At 43.6% G+C, this 12,019-nt stretch overlaps 2 long non-coding RNA genes across 4 annotated transcripts in view; one reads left to right on the top strand and one right to left on the bottom strand.

Moving 5' to 3' along the window:
• Positions 1-9,236, bottom strand: part of LOC134359641 (uncharacterized) — a 32,624-nt gene extending 23,388 nt beyond the window's left edge. Inside the window, exon 1 of the long non-coding RNA XR_010021161.1 lies at positions 9,129-9,236. This is a non-coding gene — a long non-coding RNA (uncharacterized LOC134359641). The remainder of the gene's footprint in view (positions 1-9,128) is intronic.
• A 521-nt stretch (positions 9,237-9,757) lies between these two features.
• The window catches only part of LOC134359639 (uncharacterized), a 135,436-nt gene continuing 133,174 nt past the window's right edge, over positions 9,758-12,019 (top strand). For all 3 annotated transcript variants that reach the window (XR_010021158.1, XR_010021156.1, XR_010021157.1), the window contains exon 1: positions 9,758-9,798. This is a non-coding gene — a long non-coding RNA (uncharacterized LOC134359639). The remainder of the gene's footprint in view (positions 9,799-12,019) is intronic.

Here is a 12,019-nt window from a genome sequence, read left to right as displayed (position 1 = left end):
AACGAGGACTGAGTGTCCTCATAATCTAATCTAATCTAAAAGTTTGTAATTCTAAACCTACTCTAGAAAGTTAAGCATTAAAGCTCGAGGGTTTGGATAAGATCGTGGACTGGTTAACAGACAAAAACACTTAGGTTACCTTCAGCTTGGGAGGCTGTATTAGTGGGGTACTACACAGGTTGGTTGGGGAAGGGGGAGTGAGGCTCAACTGTTTACAAGCTATACAAGTGAAATGAGTGAAAGGATTGAAAGGATCAAGTGTAATACATCTATATTTGCTGAATATATGAAGCTGGGGGTCATCACGTGTAGTGTGGAGGATGCAGAGAGGTTTTGGGGGAACATAGGCAGGTAAACTGAAGAAGGTCAAGGCAGATGCAACATAACATGAAAAAATGTGAAGTTAAGCTATGGTATTATAAGGTTAAAGGTGTTGGCTTACAGAGAGACCTAGATGACTTTGCACATGAGTCACTGGAAGTTAGCCCGCAGGTATGGAGTAAGAAGGCAAAAGGTGCATTAACACGAGAAATTCTGCAGATGATAGAAATCTAAAGCACCACACACAAAATGCTGAAGCCAAAGGCACATAGGTATTTTAAGAGGATATAAAACTACAATAATATAGTGCCGGGTGAGATTAGGGCTGGAAAATTATGAGCATCACATACAAAATGCTGGAGGAACTCAGTCAGTCAGGCAGCATCTGTGGAAATGAATAAACAGAATGCGTTTCAGCCAAGACCCTTCATCAGGATTGGAAAGGAAGGGGGAAGATACCAGAATAAGAAGCTGTGGGGGAGGGGAAAGGAGGAGCAGCTAGAAGGTGATAGGGGAAACCAAGTGGGTGGAGAAGGGGTGATGAAGTAAGAAGCTGGGAGGTGATAGGTGGAAAAGGCAAAGGCCTGGGAAAGAAGGATTCCGACAGGAGAGGAGAATGGACCATTCGAGAAAAGGGAGGAGGAGGGGCTCCAGAAGAGGTGATAGGCAGGTGAGAAGATGAGGACGAGGCCAGATTGGGGAAATGAAGAAGGTAGGGGGAGGGGAAAAGATTACCGGGCGTTTGAGAAATCGATGTTCGTGCCATCAGGTTGGAAGAATACAGGTGTGGTACCTCCACCTGACAGCGGCCTCATTGTGGCAGAAGAGGAGGCCATGGACCGACATGTTGGAATGGGAATAGGTTCAGGAATTCAAATGGTTGGCCACAGGGAAATTTCACTTTTAGTGAATGGAGCAGAGGTGCTCGACAAAGCAGTCGCCCAATCTAAGATGGGTCTCACCAACGTAGAGGAGGATGCATCAGGAGAACTGGATACAGTAGATAATTCCAACAGATATTTGCAGGTGAAGTGCTGGCTCACCTAGAAGGGATATTTGAGGCCTTGAATGGAGGTGACGGAGGAGATGAATAAGCAGTGTAGGGAAATGAAGGGGGGAAGCACTTCTGTTGCTGACAGGGATATGTCCCAGGAGGGACATTAGTGAGGACGGATGAATGGAGAAGGGAATCATGGAGGGAGCAATCCCTGCAAAAAGAATAAGTGGTGGTGGGAGGGGGGTAAAGATGTGTTTGATGATAGGGTCCTGTTGGAGATGGCGGAAGTTAAGAAGAACGGTGTGTTGGATGCTGAGGATCATGGGATGGTAGATGAAGACAAGAGAAACTTATCCCTGTTAAGATGGCAGGAAGATGGGTTGAATGCGAATGTCCAAGAGATGGAGGAGATGCAAGTGAAGGCAGCATCAATGGTGGAGGAAGGGAAACCTTGTTATCTGAAGGAGGACATCTCTGATGTCCAGCAAAGGAAAGCCTCAAGGACTAAAGTCCTATTCAATATGTCCTTATATTCGGGTCCTCCAGTTCCAGCAACAGCCTCGTAAATTTTCTATGTACCCTTTCAACCTTATTTGCATCTTTCCTGTAGGTAGGTGACCAAAACTGCAAACAATACTCCAAATTAGGTCTCACCAACAGCTTTTACAACTTCAACATAACATCCTACTTACTGTACACAATACTTTGATTTATGAAGGCCAATGTGCCTAAAGTTTTCATTATGACCCCATCTCAATGAATTTTGGACCTGTATCCGCAGACCCCTTTGTTCTACCACACTCCTCAATGCACTACCATTTACGGTGGAAAATCTGTCCTGGTCGGTCCTATTGAAGAGCAGCACCTTACACTTGACTGTATTAAGATCCACCTGCCATTTTTCAACCCATTTTTCCAGTTGGTATAGATCCCACTGCAAGGTCTGATAGTCTCCTCACTGTCCACTACACCCCCAAGTATTGATGTCATTCTCAAATTTGCTCATCCAGTTAACCACATTATCATCCAGATCATTGACACAGATGACAAAGAACCGACCCAGCACTGATCTCTGCATCATTCCACTTCAGTCAGAGAGTCAGCCATCTATTACCACTCTCTGGCTTCTCCCATGAAGACAACGTCTAATTCAATTTACTACTTCATCTTGAATGCTGAGCTACTGAACCTTCTTGACCAACGTTCCATGCAGGGCCTTGTCAAGTGCCTTACTCAAGTCCATGTAGACAACATCCACTACCTTGCCTTCATCAACTTTCCTGGTAAGTTCCTCAAAAAACTCTTAAGATTGGTTAGACACAACCTACCATGCACAAAGCCATGATGACTATCCCTAATCAGTTCATGTCTATCCAAATACTCATATGTAAGGGGGTTTCGACTTTTATGTTACTGCGGAGGCTAATTAAAATGGCATCTTTGTTATGTTAATCTGGGGACTGCGGCTTTGTTGTGTTAAACGCTGAGAAAGTTTGCGCTAACAGTTTGTTTTTGCTCTAGTGTGTGATAAGAGAGTGCTATTAACCAATTGGGATAGTTGTTATGGTTTTGGTGTATTTGAAGATACTGTATGCGCGGGGGTTTGGGGCAGAAGGCGGGAGAGTGAGACAGAGGATGGACGAGGTGCTGTGAGTCCGCTAACGGGGTCGGACCCCGAGCGGGACATTCGGCGAGGAAACAGAGACGGACTCGTGTGGAGCGTCTGGTCGACCACCGTTGTTGGTCCCAGGCGACCGGTCAAGGTGTTCCGAGGGGGTCGCAGGGTGAAGAAGTAGGTCCTTGAGCTCCAACGGTTTTTGTGCACGAAGAGATTGAACTTTGATAAGTGTGGCGCCTTTTATTTTCCTTTTATATTTTATTCTCTTTTAAATATATAGTTCCAGTAATATCTATAAACTGTATATCATTTAATTGCATCTGGTGTATTGTCTGTTATTTGGGCGGGGTGGGGTACCTCACACAGCATCCACACAAACGAATTATCCGGTTTGCGGGGCCGAGGCTGTTTCCCTAGACGACAGCGAGCCGAGCGACCCTGAGGGTGGTCGGGGGGGCTACATATATATCCAGTCTCTTAGAATACCTTCTAATAACTTTCCCACTCTGATGTCAGGCTCAACAGTCTATAATTTCTTGGTTTATTTTTAGAGCCTTTCTTAAACAGCCGAACAACATTAGCTATCCTCCTATCCTCCGGACCCTCACCTGTCACTAAGAATGATTTAAATATTTCTGCTAGGGCCCCTGCAGTTTCTACACTTGCCTCCCACAGAGTCCAAGGAAACACCTTGTCAGGCCCTGGAGATTTATCTACCCTAATTTACCTCAAGACAGCAAAAACATCCTCCTCTGTAATCTGAATAGGGTCCTTGACCTCGCTGCTGCTTTGCCTCACCTCTATGGACTCTGTGTCACTTTTCCTGTGTAAATACAGAGGCAAAAAATCCATTTCAGATTTCCCCCGATCTCTTTTGGCTCCACACATAGATTACCATTCTGATCTTCCAGAGGACCAAAAGCGATGTCCTCCTTCTCCAAAATATGAAGCTCCCTGGTGTTCTCCTCCTTCACTTTTTCTCATGGTCCACTCTCCTTTCCTAACTGATTCCTTCTTCTCCAGCCCTTTAACTTTTCCTGCTCCCAGCTTCTACTTCATCATCCCTCCCCCACCCACCCAGTTTCACCTATCGATTTCCAGCTTGTCCTCTTTCAACTTCTCCACCTTCTTGTTCTGGCATCTCATCCCTTCCTTTCCAAGTCTGATGAAGGGTCTCAGCCCAAAATGTCAACCGTTTATTCATTTCCATTGATGCTGCCTGACCTGCTGAGTTCCTCCAGCATTTTGTGGGGTGGTGCTCTGGGTTCCCAGCATCTGTAGAATCTCCTGCGTTTATGACATGATGAACATGCCTGGTTTCTCCACCCAAGAAAGAATATGCAGAAAAAATGTCAGCTCATTTCCAGTCCTGCAAGAAATGTTACACACTGAATCCTCTTGATCAATATTTGGAGTCATTTCAGAACCATCTTCAATCTGAAAACCTACTGTGATTTTCCAAGAGATAATTTACAAATATTTAAGTGGTCACCAACACCAAATAGAATGGTTACAATGAAGGTTCACCAGACTGATTTCTGTGACAGTAGACTATCTTATAGGAGTTATCAGACTGAAAACAGAGGTGGTAATCCAATCACAAACAAGAGAAAATCTGCAGATGCTGGAAATCCGAGCAACACACACAAAATACTGGAGGAACTCAGCAGGCCAGGCAGCATCTATGGAAAAGAGTACAGTCAACGTTTCGAGTTGAAACCCTTCGGCAGGACTGGAGAAAAAAAGCTGAGGAATAGATTTAAAAGGTGGGGTGGGGGGGAGAAGGGAAGGGAGAGAGAAGCACAAGGTGTTAAGTGAAAACCAAAGGGGGAGGGATGAAGTAAAGAGCTGGAAAGTTGATCGGTGAAAGAGACAGAAGGCCATGGAAGAAAGAAAAGGGGGAGGAGCAGCAGAGGGAGGTGATGGTCAGGGAAAGAGATATGGTGAGAGAGAGAAAAGGGGATGGGATAGGAGGCATTACCGGAAATTCGAGAAATCGATGTTCACGCCATCAAGTTGGAGGCTACCCAAGTGGAATATAAGGTGATGTTCCTCCAGCCTAAGTGTGGCCTTATCACGACAGTGGAGGAGGCCATGGATAGACATATAGGAATAGGAATGGGAATGGGAGTGGAATTAAATGGGAGAGGTGGTCTCAGTAAAGGTACAGAATTCTTAAGCGGCTTGATAGGTACTTTCCCTGGTTGGGCTGTCGTGAATCACGGATCACAGTCAGAAATGTGATCAGCTATTTAAGAAGGAGATTTCTTCACACATAAAGTAATCGCATTAGGACAGGAACTAGTAGGATGGGAAACAGCTTCTTCCCCCAGGCCGTGAGACTACTGATCTCCCTGCCACCACCCAGGTCTCATCACTTATGAAGCACTAGTAGTGTTATACTTTTTAAACTTGTGTCATAAATGCACCTGATGTTAAAAGTCAATCTTACGGAATATATTTTATTATTTAATTTATTTGTGGTATTATTACTTTTTTTGTTGTATGTGAGGTAAACGTACTGTGTTGTGCACCTTGGTCCAGAGGAATGTTTTATTTGGCAGCATCCATGTATATGGGTGAATAACAATAGACTTGAAGTTGAACTAATGAAGTTTGGAATTCTCTATCCAAGATAGCTTTGGAGACTCATTTGCTCAGTATAATCATCACGGATAGATGGATTTTTAAAAAAATATTTGAGAAACAAAAGGATTGGAATTGGTGCAGGAAAGTGGAGTTTAGGTAAGAGATCAGCCATGATTTTAATGAATGATGGAGCAGATGTGAGGGGCCAAGCCTACAGCTTCTATTTTTCATATTTTGAAGCTCATAATGCAAACTCGTGCTACAACAAAGTACTGAGAAAGTGCAGTAATCTCAGGGGTACTATAGTTTGGAGCAGAAATTAAACCAAGGCAGATGCGAAAGATGCAGTGCCACAACTTCACAAAGGAGCAGGGGAACCTTACCCCCAGTGTCCTGACCGACAGTTACCATCAATGAGAAACTCATCCATCTTGAGTGAAGATGGGTTACAGTATTATTTTACATTGCAACAGTGACTACACTTTGGATGTCAAGTGCTTTTGGGATCTCAGAGTTATCAAAAGTAGTTTGTAATGCACATTCTTTACCTTTTGCACATCCTCCAACTCAAGGCATTGCTAATTTCAATAAGATGTAGTTATGTACTTCCTTCACTACCCATATCTATAGTAACTTAAACAGTATCAATACCTGTCCTTTCCATTGATCTACAAATTAAAAGCTGTATGCAATAAGTCTAAATTTAAATGTTCAGCTTTATATACCGTGTGAAATATACTCAGCGGCCACTTAATGCATAAAAGAATGAAGACATGGTCAAGAGGTTCAGTTGTTGTTCATATCAAACATCAGAATGGGGTAGAAATGTGATCCAAGTGACTTTGACTGTGGAATCATTGTTAGCGACAGACAGAGTGGTTTGAGTATCTCAGAAGCTGCTGATCTCCTGGGATTTTCACTCACAACAGTCTCTGGAGTTTACAGAGAATGGTACAAAAAACAATAATCGGATTCTCGACTTCCTAACCGGAAGACCACACAACCTGGTCTGGTTGGTGATAACATATCCTCCTTGCTGACGATCGACACTGGCGCACCTCAGGGGTGTGTGCTTAGCCCACTGCTCTACTCTCTGTATACTCATGACTGTGTGGCTAGGCATAGCTCAAATACCATCTATAAATTTGCTGACAATACGATTGTTGGTAGAATCTCAGGTGGTGACGAGAGGGCGTACAGGAGCGAGATATGCCAACTAGTGGAGTGGTGCCGCAGCAACAACCTGGCACTCAACGTCAGTAAGACGAAAGAGTTGATTGTGGACTTCAGGAAGACGAAGGAGTCATAGAAGGATCATAGAGGGAATCATAGACGAAGGAATCATAGAGGGATCAGAATTGGAGAGAGTGAGCAGCTTCAAGTTCTTGGGTGTCAATCTCTGAGGATCTAATCTGGTCCCAACATATCAATGCAGTCATAAAGAAGGCAAGACAGCGGCTACACTTTATTAGGAGTTTGAAGAGATTTGGCATGTCAACAAATACACTCAAAAACTTCTGTAGTTGTACCGTGGAGAGCATTCTGACAGGCTGCATCACTGTCTGGTATGGAGGGGCTACTGCACAGGACAGAAAGAAGCTGCAGAAGGTTGTAAATCTAGTCAACTCCATCTTGGGTACTAGCCTACAAAGTACCCAGGACATCTTCAGGGAGTGGTGTCTCAGAAAGGCAGTGTCCATTATTAATGACCTCCAGAACCCAGGGCATGCCCTTTTCTCACTCTTACCATCAGGTAGGAGGTACAGAAGCCTGAAGGCACACACTCAGCGATTCAGGAACAGCTTCTTTCTTTCTGCCATCTGATTCCTGAATGGACTTTGAAGATTTGGACACTACCTCACTTTTTTAAAATATACAGTATTTCTGTTTTTGCACTTTTAAAAATCTATTCAATATACATAATTGATTTATTTATTAATATTTTATTTATTATTTTTTCTCTGCTAGATTATGTGTTGCATTGAACTGCTGCTGCTAAGTTAACAAATTTCACGTCACATGCCGGTGATAAAAAACCTGTTTCTGATTAACATCTAGTGAGCGGCAATTCTGTGGGCAAAAGTGACCTGTTATTGCGAGAGGTCAGAGGAAAGTGGCTGGACTGGTTCAAGCTGATAGGAAGGCAACAGTAACTGAAATAACTCTTTTACAACAGTGGTGAGCAGATGAGCATCTCTGACTGCACAGCACGTCGGGACCTTGAAGTGGATGGGCTACAGCAGCAGACCACACTGTGTTCCTTTCTTGTACCCAATAAAGTGGTGAGTGTATATTGCTAATTTTTCACAGCCATTGAGTCTAAATCCCAAAATTCCCTATCCGATAACATTGTGTGACTTCCTTTGGAAGCAATTCGACAAGGTGGCTCACACAATCTTTCTCAAGGGCAATTGAGAAGGGTATAATTGTCAGTGATGTGATCACAGAAAATGAACAGATTAAAATAAAAACATATTAAACCTCCAACTGCACTCTCCAGGACTGGTATCAAATGCAAAGTCCCTCAGAAGAATTTAGGGCATACAACAGGAATTCTGCAGATGCTGGAAATTCAAGCAAAACACATGAGCTGTGGGGGGGGGGGGGGGAGGACACTTTAATTCTTAGAAATAGAGAGGCAGAGAGTCCTTAGGAGGGAACTCCAGAGCTTTGGTTCTAGGCAGCAATTCAGTGACTGAAATCCAGGATGTAAAGAGGGTAGAAGTGGAGGAGCACAACTATCTTGGAGAACTGAAAGAAGTTGTAGAGTCATAAAAGGATTTGAAAACAGTGATACAAAGGTTAAAGTTGGGGTACAGTGGAGTGAAAGCTAGAACGTGGTTGCTGTGTTCCTGTTGTCTTAAGATACCAAATCTACTCACAGTTCAAACTACTCAGAACTCACCAATCTATTTGAACCATTACAATATACTAAAGTAACAAGAATTAAAATAACCAAAACACTCAAGCAATTCAAAGTACCTATAAAGGCTGTCTCAATCTAAGAGCCACAAATCAGTTATGGACAATCTGGCGCATCCTCTCCATGACCTACTGAACAAGCAGCAGAGTGCCCTTTTGAACAGGCTCATTCAGGAGAACACACATCTTAGCACAATAGTCTGTTTTACTACTTGGTACTTTATTATTGTGTATATTACTCTGTAATTTATTATATTAATATTGCTAAGTGTGTTTTTAAATGTTGCTGTTGTAATGAAATAATTTCAATAAAGTATTTATCAACAAAATATCAAAATTTATCATTGCCATTGTAAAAACTGAAACTAACCATTTAGCAGAAACTAATTTTTAAAAATTGAAAGCCAATACAAATTGTCAACAAATCATCAAAACTTTCCCAAACTTGTTTAAATAAAACTATAAACATTTAAACTCTCCAAGCAACTGGGAAATCATTAAGCCATTGGAAACTCACTGGAGGTCAATGGAAACACATTGAACTATCAGAAAAATCCTCAAATTACTCCCAAAACTGACCAAACCATTGGGAATTTACCAGTGCGAGGAAAAAACACACAAAGCCACCATAAATTTGGAAAAAACACTAGAAAATTAATCAAAGCGCTGGAGAATCGTGACCTCAAAGGTGATTTAAAGTCATCCAAACAATCCCCATACGAAAAGCGGCTACTCTATCCATCGATTTCCAGATACTTTGTAGAACGTGCAAAGGGATGAGCAGAGCCCCAATCTGACTGTGCACCGTCCCAAGCTCTCCAGTGCAGTTTTACATCTATAAATAGAGGTATGAAGTCAGGACCTGCGAGCACACGGGAAGAGAGTGCCTTCACATGCCTCACTCTGCGGTCCTCAAGGGGTTAATAAAGGACCGTGCGATGCTAGCCTGACAAAATAAAAATGGAAGAGCGTGAATTGAAATGGTAGCGCACATTCTAGGCCCGGCTGCGAGAGAGGAAAAAAAGCGATTCTTCTGTCTCGGAGTAAACACAGCGGCTGCCGGGCCCTCCAATTCCATCTCTCATGACTAATCATGCTCTTTGTTGTGTTGGATGGGTGCCCGGTCCAGGCACGTGACGCGGTTGCCGGGGCAACGGAGCTCTGACTAATCATTCGCGCGCTGACCTTTATTCCCCGGGGGAGGAGGTTGTTGGCGGCTGCCGGAGGAGTGCGGCAGCGGCTCGGCGCGGCTCGGCTCGGCTCGGCTCGGCTCGGCTCGGCGCGGCTCGCGTTAACTCCTTCGGCGCGATCGCAGCCCGGCCGGACGGCAGCCGTGCGAGTGCCATGCCAGGTTAGAAAGGGGAGGGGGAGGAAAATGTGATTTTAAAAAAAATTACTGCCGTGTCGAAATGGCACAAGGTTGCAGGGTTGAAGCACCACAGCAAATACTGTGGATGCTGGGAGCCTGCAGTAAAAAAAATCATAATGCTGCAAGCTCAGTCAAAGAAACAGGGTTTATGTTTAAATGAGCTTTAAATACGTTCATCATCAGCCATGTTACTGCTTCCCTCATCACAGACGCTGCCTGGCTAATTGAGACTTTTCCAGTATTTTTGCTTTACACTGATTTACACTGGAAAATACAGTCTCTGATGGCTGTTTAATAATTTTTGATTTTTTTGAGGAGAAAAATAATAAGTTTATTGTGTTGCTTCCAATTTATTACTGGGATAGGTAGTTTCTAAAATCCCCAAAACAAAATCAGATTCCATCTTTAATGTACAGTGACTTGTTTTCACTGAAGACACACTCGCACTATCTTCACATGGTCTGGAAGCTCAGGACTGGTGCCAACGTCTAAAGCTAGAGCCAGAATGTTAACAGTGTAAGTTAGACACTCTCCTGCACAAGGGAAGGTACACATTGGCAACACTCCTCCATAATTGTAGTTGATGCTATGTTAATTTTTGTGTACTTCAGGTTTGAGAGTGTTAGATTTAAATAAAAAATCAGAGCTTTTAAGGTTATGGAGGGAGATCAAAGATCAGTCTTGAACAAGTTCCAAGGGCTAAATGCCTTCTTGGTCTATTTTCACTCATGCCCTCATCCCCACAGCTTCAAGACAATTTACATTAATCTGGAATTTTAGATGTAGAAAACATGCCAAGGTGTTTCAATGGAGTATCAAATATTGAAAGGCCGTGATGGAGTGGATGTGGAGAAGACATTTCCCATAGTGAGTGAGTCTAGGACCAGAGGGCACAGCCTCAGAATAAAGGGACATAAATTTAGAACAGATGAGGAGGAATTTCTTTTACCAGAGTTTGGTGAATCTGGAATTCATTACCACAGATGGCTGTGGAGACCAAGTCATTGAGTATATTTAAAGCAGAAGTTGATAGGTTTTTGATTAGTCAGGCGATAAAGGTTACGGGGAAAAGTAGGAGAATGGTGTTGAGAGGGATAATACATCAGCTACAATGGAATGGCGGAGAAGACTTGATGGGCTAAGAGGTCTACGTCTGCTCCCATGTCTTACGGAGAGCAGGAGAAGGTTGCAAAGTCAAAAACGCAAGGGGTTCTGAGATGCTGGAAAACTCGAACAACCCACGCAAAATGCTGGGGGAGCACAGAAAGTCAAGCAGCATCTATGAAGGGAAATAAACAGTCGATATTTCGGGCCGAGACCCTTCATCGGGACTTGAAGGGAAGGGGTAGAAGCTGGTCTGACCATCCACAATTGGATATCAGCCAAGCATTGATTATTTTAGAGACAGGTGAAGGTTGAGTGATGTGGTGAAATAGTATGGGATGTTGTCAGCCATGTTAATGCTGGGGCTGGTCAGTTCCCTTAAGATTGCAAACAACCTATGGTAGATGAAGGTTATTTAATCTTTTGTGTCTATTCTACTTGAGAAAGTGCTACCCAACCTCATCCCTCCTTCCAGCATTTTGTCCATAATGTGCGGGTCAACTTCTCCAAGTCTGACAGAGCCAAGTACAGAGTGATCAGCAGCACTGGGGCTCCACAGGGGACTGTCTTGTCTCCCTTTCTCTTCACCATTTACACCTCGGACTTCAACTACTGCCAGAGTCTTGTCATCTTCAGAAGTTTTCTGATGATTCTGCCATAGTTGGATGCATCAGCAAGGGAGATGAGGCTGAGTACAGGGCTACGGTAGGAAACTTTGTCACATGGTGTGAGCAGAATTATCTGCAGCTTAATGTGAAAAAGACTAAGGAGCTGGTGGTAGACCTGAGGAGAGCTAAGGTACCGGTGACCTCTGTTTCCATCCAGGGGGTCAGTGTGGACATGGTGGAGGATTACAAATACCTGGGGATACGAATGGACAATAAACTGGACTGGTTAAAGAACACTGAGGCTGTCTACAAGAAGGGTCAGAGCTGTCTCTATTTCCTGAGGAGACTGAGGTCCTTTTAACATCTGCCAGACAATGCTGAGGATGTTCTACAAGTCTGTGGTGGCCAGTGCGATCATGTTTGCTGTTGTGTGCTGGGGCAGCAGGCTGAGGGTAGCAGACACCAACAGAATCAACAAACTCATTCGTAAG

Source organism: Mobula hypostoma, chromosome 21, assembly GCF_963921235.1.
Source record: "Mobula hypostoma chromosome 21, sMobHyp1.1, whole genome shotgun sequence".
In the NCBI taxonomy this organism is placed as follows: Eukaryota; Metazoa; Chordata; class Chondrichthyes; order Myliobatiformes; family Myliobatidae; genus Mobula; species Mobula hypostoma.
This window is presented reverse-complemented; position numbering and strand designations above follow the sequence as displayed.